A 9970-nucleotide genomic window follows, 5' to 3' on the forward strand; every position below is an offset into this window, starting at 1 on the left:
ATAATCCGTATATAATTTATATACGGATTTATCCGTATATAATTTATATACGGATAATCCGTATATAATTTATATACGGATTTATCCGTATATAAATTTAGCTACGATAGTATTATATACGAATTTTTGTCTGTATATAATCCGTATATAATCAAGTATTATATACGGATTTTGGGCTTTATATACGGATTTTGGCTGTATATAATTCAATTTTTTCTTGTAGTGTCATCACATTCACATATCTTACTACTAATTTAAAAAAGATAAATCTAGCTCTCCTTACGTCAGAGATAACATGTCCAACTCACAAAAACACTTCAACAGTACCTTGCACAACAAGGAAACTCAACAGAAACCTACAACTCACCAATTGGTGATAGAGGAAAGCTCTTAGAACCTAAATTGAGCTAAGAAAAAGAAAAGGAAATAACACAAGACATATTCAACCAGAAGAAATTGCATGATCCAGGTTTAAGAACATATGGGAAAAAGGGAAAAAAGGACTTACCGACTTAGAATGAGAAATTGATCGGTCTATATTGTTGTCCTTGACGCCAGGATCTTCTAGGTGTTTCCTGATCATCAATAAAAGACTTCAATCGTGAGAAAAGTTAGAGAGAAGGCAGAGAAAGAGTAGAGAACAGTGTTTTAGAGAAATAAATCGTATTTAGATAATGAACCGATTTTTAGAAAGTTTTATTTATATTATAAGATATTTTAAAATAAAATTATTCGTCTCATTATTTTAATACACCGATATACTCTAATACTTTATTTTATAGGTTCTTACATATAATAAAAATAAATTTTATTACACAATAGTGTATTTCATAAAAAACATATAACAAAAATATGAGGAAAAAAGTTATACTTATGTAATTTATTATTTATTCTCATCATAGTATTGTTTTTTTTCAAATTTTTAAAATTAATTTAAGATAAATATAGGAAATTATATATATATATATATATAATTGTAAAACTGATCTACAAAAATCGGTTTTGTTGGATTCAAGTATTTTTATATTCAAATCGAAATGTATATAATGATTATGTTTAACTCAAATAGATGTTTAATAGAAAACCGAACCAAACCCTATCGCAATTATCCTACTCGCATTGGAGAAATCAGGGGGTACAAAAAGAATGAGCACCCTAAAGCTTTCAATGCTATTCAATTTTGTGGGCGTTACTCCTTGCACCTCCCCACCTGCTCCCTACACCTCCTTCTTCCATTTTTACACTTTGTTCTATTTTTTCTATTCTTATTTTATCCTTTTAGTAAAACTTTATATCTAGGATTAAAATTTTATGATTTCATTCACCCACCCCACCCTCGTATAACCTGTTTATTCTCTTTTTATCTTAATCCTTTCATCTTTATTCTTTTTTTCTAGAAATTCTTCCTCCTATTTTTGTGTTGTGGTGTGAAGTGGTAATTGAAACATCGATATTTCGTGAAACAATTTGTCGTCAAAGTTCAATTATTATATCTCTCCTTTAGCGATGATGCTCTATCAGACCTTTAAGGGAAGCAGTGTTAAGAAGCGTTAGAGGCCGAGGTACGTAACCCCTTTTTATAAACTTCCTTAAACGGATATGGGTATCCGTTGACGGATGTCGACATCCGTTTGGAAGCCTGGACGTCTTCTTCCTTAGCACATCCAACACAGAGCACGCAACAGATACCAGAGCAACAGTCCATACAGAAACCTCAACAGAGCAACAGATCTACAGAAATCAACAACAGACTACAAATAAACCCAATCCTAAACATTATATTACATAAATTAAAAAAAACGAAGGAAGAAACGAAAAGAAATTAACCTCTCAAAACAAACGAAGCAACAACCACCACCGCGCCGCACCACCATGCCGCACCGCCGCACACATCCGCCGCACCGCCGCACACACTGGCCACAATGCAGCACACACTGCCGCACCGCAGTGCACACCTGCCGCACCGCCACCCGCCGCTCCGCCGCACTCACAAAAAGCCAAAAGCACACCACGAGGAAGAGAGGACTGCGAAGAGGCTAGGAGAGTTGAAAGGTTTTGAAAATGAAAGTCTAGAAGAGTTGAAAGGTTTTGAAAATGAAAGTCTTGGAGAATTGGAAAGGTTTTGAAAATAAAAGTTAGCGTGAGGGTGAGAATCTGAAAGTCTAACTGAAGTAGGTAAAGGAGTAAAAAATTAGGTTAAGGTAACTTGTAAATAGAGTTAAAACAGTAAAAACAAATAATAAGAAAAGGTTATTTTTGTATTTAAAAAAAAGTTTAAAAAATTGGGGGAGGTGGAGGGTAGAATTGGGGAGGTGGAGGGAGTAATGCCCCAATTTTGTATTGGTATTGGGCCTTTTTATAATTTGGTAGGTAGGTGGTGTCCAAATGAATTGTGAGTGAAATATATTTTTAGTTTTAAAAAGCGAAATTAAAATTTGTTTATGTTCTAAATTTTATATATTTTAGTTTCTAAATTTTAAAAGTAAATAATTTTAATTTTTTTTAATTTAATTATTTTATAAAAAAATTACATATCAAATACATTTCAAAATAATATTTGAATTATTTAAATCATTTTGATAACTTTGAATTGTATCACTTTCATAAGTTAAAATTTAAATGTTAATTTTACTATCAAACTCAAGAAAGTTAATATTATTACCTTAAAATAACTATATTTATTTATTTTTAATATTTAAAAATCAAAATATATAAAAATTTGAAATAGTAATAAATTTTAATGTTATGTCAAAATTTAAATATTAAAACATATTTAACTCTTAATAAAACTATAGTAAATCTTTCCTCAATTCATCTCACTTTCAAATTGAAAGAAAACGTACAAGTGAAAAGTTGAGAGCAAAGAATCTCCACTTTACTTTATTTTAGGTACAATGATACGTAGATTTTGCTATTCCAATATAATTACACGGCTATTATTAACTTAAAAGTTAACCAATATTTATTATAGAAAGTATTATGAACTCTAAACACACAAGTTACAACGAAATAATACATCCACATGTCACAAGAGTAACCCGCAAACGTAATCCACAGTTCAAGATCAAAGTTTTACATTTTTTTTTTCCTATAAAACATTGAAAAGAATATAATTATTATTATAATGTAAAAGCATATGATGCTGTTATGCTAGCTGCCAACTTATGTGTCTGGTCCGAACAACAACCACTTTCAGACCAACCCAGTTGACAATCAGAAAACGGCTCTAACCTGGCACTGTAGCAACTAATCATTCACATTATAAATAATGTTGCGAATGAGCATGATCCAAGTTTCAACTTCATTGCTTTGTTTATTGCCCATCATTTCATGGTTTCTGCAACAAGGAATCTCAGCTTACACGTATCAATGTTTGTATCCAAATGGGTACAATGCATTGGTTCTCATCACACTTACTCTACTCCTCTCCCATGTTCTGGTCCCACCGCCAGCTGTTTTGTCACTTTTTCACTACAAAATTTCTGTCTTTCCGATGATTCAGGCCTATCTCAAACCAATATCATCTCAGAAAACTTATGATAAGGAACAATTTTCATAATCACAAATTTATACAAATATATATATATATATATATATATATATATATATATATATATATATATATATATATATATAATGGGGTTTGCATATGTTATTTTTTTTCAGTTGGTACATTTTAACAATGTGTATTGGGTTTTAGTAGACAAAAATATCCTTATATATCATGGATTCTAAGTTTTAAAATTAAGAATATTTTAATAATTTTCATTCTCAAAACTAAAAAAAAAAAACCAAACCCTAACTCACCTCTGTGATTCCTCTCAACTCTTTTTCTTTCATCTCTCTCACTCCAACTTTTTTTCTATCATCCCTATCGTAGCCTCAATTGAAAAAATCAGAAACACTCACTTAACCCTAATCCACCTTCCTCACTTATCCAATTTGTTTTTCTCTCATCTCCATACTCTCTCTCACCCATACACAACAACTCGTGACACCTCAATTTGTTGCTTTTGATCTGTTCGTTCATTTGTTTATAACAAAATAATCAAAAGAAGTATTGTAAGATTATTCATTGTATCTTAATATGTTTATTTATTATTATTAATTTTGTATTACATGAAATTACTTATTTCAATTTCATGTAAACTACTCACACTAAATGATAAAAAAAACGAACGTTGTTTAATGCAATTATCATAGCCAAAAATACACCCTTCATACACTGACCAAAATAATCCATCTGGAGTGGCACCAGTGGCATCCATGTTTGCTGTTTCCAATAAGAAGAAGATTTTGCTATGTGTGTTTAACTATACATAAACTTTATATCAATTTTTTTTAATTTTAATATTTATCATAAAAAAATCATATATACACGTTAATAAATAGACTCAATGTATTCAGTGATAAGAATATAATGAAATGTGGTGTGTGAGAACCTGGAAAATGGGTTAAAAGAATAGATTAGTGTATTAGACTAATAGAACCATATTTTAATAGTATAAACAAATTTCTTCAGAACTCCCTAATTCATTAGTCTATTCTGCTACCTCTCTCTCTAAAGCTCAGAACTTCAAGTTCTCCTCCTTCTCTCTACCATTCATTCTCACTGAGCCGTAGATTTCCGAACAGGTGGTGCCCCAGTATCTGCAGCGTAGAGGGCTCCGTCTTGAACCAGTCACTTTCTCCTTTCTTCATTCCAACCGGTAAGTAGTTTCTCCTTTCTCCTCCACTATTTTGGAACCTAGAACATGCAATTCTACAGGTTGCATGTGCCTTGTGCTTTCCCTTTTCTGTTCTCTGCTAAATCTTGAGCTCTAAGAGTTGTTTCCATCACTAGTTGGGTGGTTGAAGGGCACTGTTTAGGTTCTTCACTGAGTATGGTACTGTGAAAGCGGTGTTGTGAGCTGGGCTGTTCAACCCTAAGGTAAGAGGAGCTAGAAATACTTCTTTAAACTGTTTGCATGATGCGTATGTATGTTGAATTCTGACTTGGGGTGCCGTTTGTAGTTGTATTTTTACGTGTTTGAGCTTATAATGTTGTATGAGATGAAATGTGAAAATCTGTGAACTGTGCTGAGATGTTGTGAGTGGTGTGAATGAGTTGAATATGTTGTAAATGATCAGGTTGGGAGGGATTGGAAGTGTGAAATCTGTTATAACCTTAGTAGGTAGAAAACTTGGTGTTTTGGTAGTGTTTTAGGTCCTTTGAGAGGAACTGAGGTAGTGAATTTGAGAGTTAGGGGTTATGGGCATAATTGTGTTGTTGGGGGCAGCCTTAGCTAGTGTATTGTGACTTGTTTGAGTCACCAAAATGGTCAAAATAGGTGCAAAGTGCTAGACTTGGGTTTAGGGTCCTCAAGTTGTGGAAATTGAAGTTTTGGAGTGAAAGTTGAGTTGTAATCACTTTAGAATTGTAGTAGGAAGGTTTAGAAACATCTAGAAAAGTTTAATTAAGCATAAAACATGAATTAGAAGTGTTAGAAGTTGGTACAAAAGGCCTAGAAATGGTAAGGGTGTGGGTGAGTGCACAATTCTACAGAACTTACGTTCTGCAGATTATGCAGTCTCGCTAAACGAATGGTCTCACATAGAGAATCCCTGTAGAGGTGCTCTCTGTTTAAGTCATTTGTTGTATGAGCTGGTACGCTTTGCGAATGATTAGAGGGTTCTGCTCTCTGTTTGATGATTCACATAGCGAATCTAGTCGCTATGCGACTGAGAGAGGTGTATGGTCACTGCTAGTTAATTCGAAAGGCGAGTTTAGGCGCATGGTGAGGTGTTATAGGGGTGTGGTCTTTGTCTAGACTCTCGCATAGCGACCTGAGTGCCCTATCGAGAGACCTGAGGTCTGGTACCTCTGCGAACTAATTCACTTTAAGAATTGGGGTGTGCTGTGCGAGAGATTATTGTCTCGCCTTGCAACTGGGGTGCGCTGAGCGAATCCTCTAAGTCCAGTTTACTCTTTAGATAATTGTTTTGATTCAAATTGAGTATGTGTGATGATTTAAATACAAAGTGTGATTGTTGTGATGTTGTTATGATCCTAAAGGTTGTGATTGGTCTTGAATGTAACAAAGTGTGGTTAATGGACTTAATTCCATAATCCTCAAGGAGGGGATCCATGGTGGTGCCCTTTAGAGTGTTTTAGAATGATTTGCATGGAAACTCAGTCTTGGGGGTCGTCCTGATGCTCCAATAGTCTTTCTTCTCACTTAAAGAGGATTGATCTATGTGGTGAGGAGTAGAAGAAGGTCTTAGTCTTGGAGGCTTCCAGTATGCTCCAAGGCGCGGTACAGACTAACCTCGTGAGTGTGGTAGGGTGAAACTCATTGGCAACGGCTTTGCAAAGCAATAGAAGCCATGACGAGTGCATGACCTGCCATAGTTAGACAATCATTCTAGTCTGGATGAGTCAGTTTAAAGTGTAACAAGTTATGTTATGTGATCTTGTTTAGTTGAATTAAACTTGCATATTATGTGTGATTGTTATAACATGATTTTTGTATATCTAGCTCACCCTTTTCTGCTTGTTGTGTGTTTTTTTATGTGTTGTGTTTTCTTTTGCAATGATCATCCACTTGGATGTGAGCAGAGGTTGATGAGGCTCCCCTGGAGCAAGTCTTGGAGAGAGATGATGCCACTGCTTAGCTTAGTTAGGACCTCTAGCATTTGTCATGTTTTGAAATACTCTATATGTTTAAAGTTTTAAATTAGAGCCATCTGGATGACTGTAATATTAACACTTTACTTGCAAGTCTACTTCTAATTGTTCTCTTATAGTTCACTTTTATAATATATAAGTTCTATATAATCTGGGATGTTACATGGGGTATATGCGTAAATGATGCATGGAAATTCTGTGATTTATGAAGGTTTTATTTACCATGAATTAATTTAAAAAAGAAATTTAATAATAATAAAAAGGGAAAATTAACACAGCCCTCCAATCAAAAATCAACATCAACATCATTAATTATTTTGTTATTAAAGTGGAAAACAAATGAACAAATAAAGCAAGAGCAACAATTTGCAGTGTCGCGGGTAATTATATGTGGGTGAGAGGGAGTATGGAAATGAGAGAAACAAATTAGATAAGTAAGGAAGGTGGATTAGAGTTAGGCACGTGTTTATGATTTTTTTCAATTGAGGCTACAGTAGGGATGATAGAGAAAAGGTTGGAGTGAGAGAGATGAAAGAGAAAGGGTTGAGAGGAATGAGAGAGGTGAATAAGGGTTTGGGGGTTTCTTGTCTTTTTATTTTTGAGAAAGAAAATTATACAAATACCCTTGACCTTAAACTTAGAATCCATAACATATGAGGGTATTTTTGTCTATTAAAACCGGGTACATATTACTAAAATGTACCAACTGAAAAAAGAGCATGCGCGTGTTAGCAAACCCATATATATATATATATATATATATATATATATATATATATATATTATGTTTGGGTAGAAAATATTTGGTTTAATAGCCTTTATGTCCCTAGTTTTGCTCCCTAATGTTAATTTAGTCCTACGTTTTAAAAATGTTTGAAATAGGTCCTCAGTTATTAAGTTTTGCATAAAAACCATCCATTCCGTTAAATACAACCAAACGGAGTTAATGGACTGATGATCTGGCAGTAATGTGTCATAACTTAATTGTGTGGGACTTGAAGTGTTATTTAATTACAAAGTTTTTTTTTTAAGATAGGATTTTCTTAATTGGGGAAAAATGGGGAACTGCTACATGGCAGCCCCTTCCCCCACCCAAAAAATTAGGCTTTACAATTCTTCTGGCTTGCTCCTGCCTGTGCCATCATGAGATGAGAGGGGTTTCGTTCTCTGATGGAGGTGCGAAGATGGCTCTGCTAATAGCTTGGGTGATTTCGCGATTTGGGATTGAAGATGAAGATTGATGAGATTTCGTGCTAGGGTTCATTGTGATTGGGTTCTTCCTCCTAGTTGCTGATTTCGGAAGAAGGAAGAAGATGTGATTTAGGGTTCCTGACGGTGCGAGGCTCGCGCATCTGGTTTATGAGAGTTCGCAAATCTGTGTTTCTGGTTTTTCTGTTGTCATTGGTGTTTCCTTTGTAGGTTGATGGTTACAAGCGAGGGTGATGAAGATGAATGTGAGTCGTGAAGGAGGAGAAGATGCTCGCACAACAGAGGCTCGCGGTCTCTCGACTCGCGGGGTCTTGGGTTTCCTATGAATGGCGACGTCAATGGAATATGCTCTGGGTGGTGGCGCGTTACGCTCTGCGGCAGTGGCGACACAATGATGACGGTAGCGGTGCGAAGTGTGTGTCATGGAGATTGAAAGGCTTCATGGCGGCTTGCACTTCTGGTTGGGTTGTGTAGGTGGTTGGCTTAGGGATTTCGTGGCAACGACGAGGCAGTGGTGGCTTGGGGCTTTCGTGGCAAAGCGATAGTGGCGACGACTAGGGTTTCATGCCTGATGGAAATTAAGGTTGGAGGTAGAAGACAAACCCTAGGTTCTAACACCTCAGCACGCATTATGACACATTACCACTAACTGGTGCCAGATAACCAGTTCATTAACTCTGTTTGGTTCTATTTAACGGAAGGGACGTTTTTGACCTGAAATTAATAATTGAGCAATAATTTCAAATACTTTTAAAACGAGAGACTAAATTGACATTATATAACAAAAATGAGGACAAAATAGACTATTAAACCAAAATATTTAAAAGAAAATTGTTTCTTTTATATGAAATATTGAAACACTTTAAAATAAAATAGTTTTTTGGTAAATTGAGTTTTGAAAGATTTTGAAACTTTAATAATTTATAGGAATAAATTATTCTATAATATATCATTTTTAATTGTAATGGGTAAATAGTTAGTTAAATAAGTATCGACATCTTTTAGTATAATAAAAATATTATAAATTTAATACATTAAGTTTGTTTGACGTTGTAACGATAATTAACTTTAGTTTTACTTTGCTTTTTACTTTATATTTAAAATTGTTAGTGTTTTATTCATGTTGATTGTATATTGATAATTTTTTTAATAACATACATCATACCTATTAACAGAGCTTAAATAAAGTTAATAAAAAAATTTAAAATTCTTTTCAAGATGGTCTGTATAAAGAAAAATGAAGTATTTTAAAATGTGGTGAAATTTTTGAGATTTTTTTACATATTTATAGATTTCCATTCTTTAAATATGCTTCGATTAAATAATTAAAATAGAATTTTTAAAATAACTAGTGTTAAAGCCCTAATATTTATACTTTATACTAAGATTGAATTCTTTTATCGAAAAATGAATGTGTCAATATTTATTATATTAAACTTACTATTTATCCAATTTTTATTATAAAAAATAAAAAAAAATTCACAGTTTTCTTTCATAATTTTTTTTCAACCATAGTTATAATATTACCATCTTCACTTAAATTAAGACATCATCAACTTTAGTGATATTAGCATCACAATGACTCAATATTATCTTCTTTAAATAACATATATATAAGTCTTTTTCTAGTTAAATTAGACCATAGCTAATATTTCTGAACTGATATTTACTAATTATTTTTAATATTGATTATAGTTTTAACTGATGCTAAACATATACTTTTAAATTACACCAAACAAATTATTATTTTTAATTAATATAAGTTAAAATGTCTTTTGACCAGTATTTATAAAAATATCATTTCTGATCTAGTTAATAAATATTTTCAACAAAAGTCGGTGATTTCAATTAGACATTGTCAGTGAAATTTATAATAATAATTTTTTAGTAGTACTTCGTCTCAAAGATAAAATATATAAAATTCATAAATTTAGATTATTTATCTCAACTAAATATTTGAAAGTTAATAATTTAAAATCGTTTGAAAGAATTACATATACTATGAAAAAAATAATTCATATAAAGAAGAATTCATTTAGTTACATTCCTACCTGTTTTGTCACGTCGATTCCAAAAATTTGGGTATAAAAACCC

The sequence above is a fragment of the Vigna radiata genome, unplaced genomic scaffold (genome assembly GCF_000741045.1).
Source record: "Vigna radiata var. radiata cultivar VC1973A unplaced genomic scaffold, Vradiata_ver6 scaffold_335, whole genome shotgun sequence".
Taxonomy (NCBI): domain Eukaryota; kingdom Viridiplantae; phylum Streptophyta; class Magnoliopsida; order Fabales; family Fabaceae; genus Vigna; species Vigna radiata.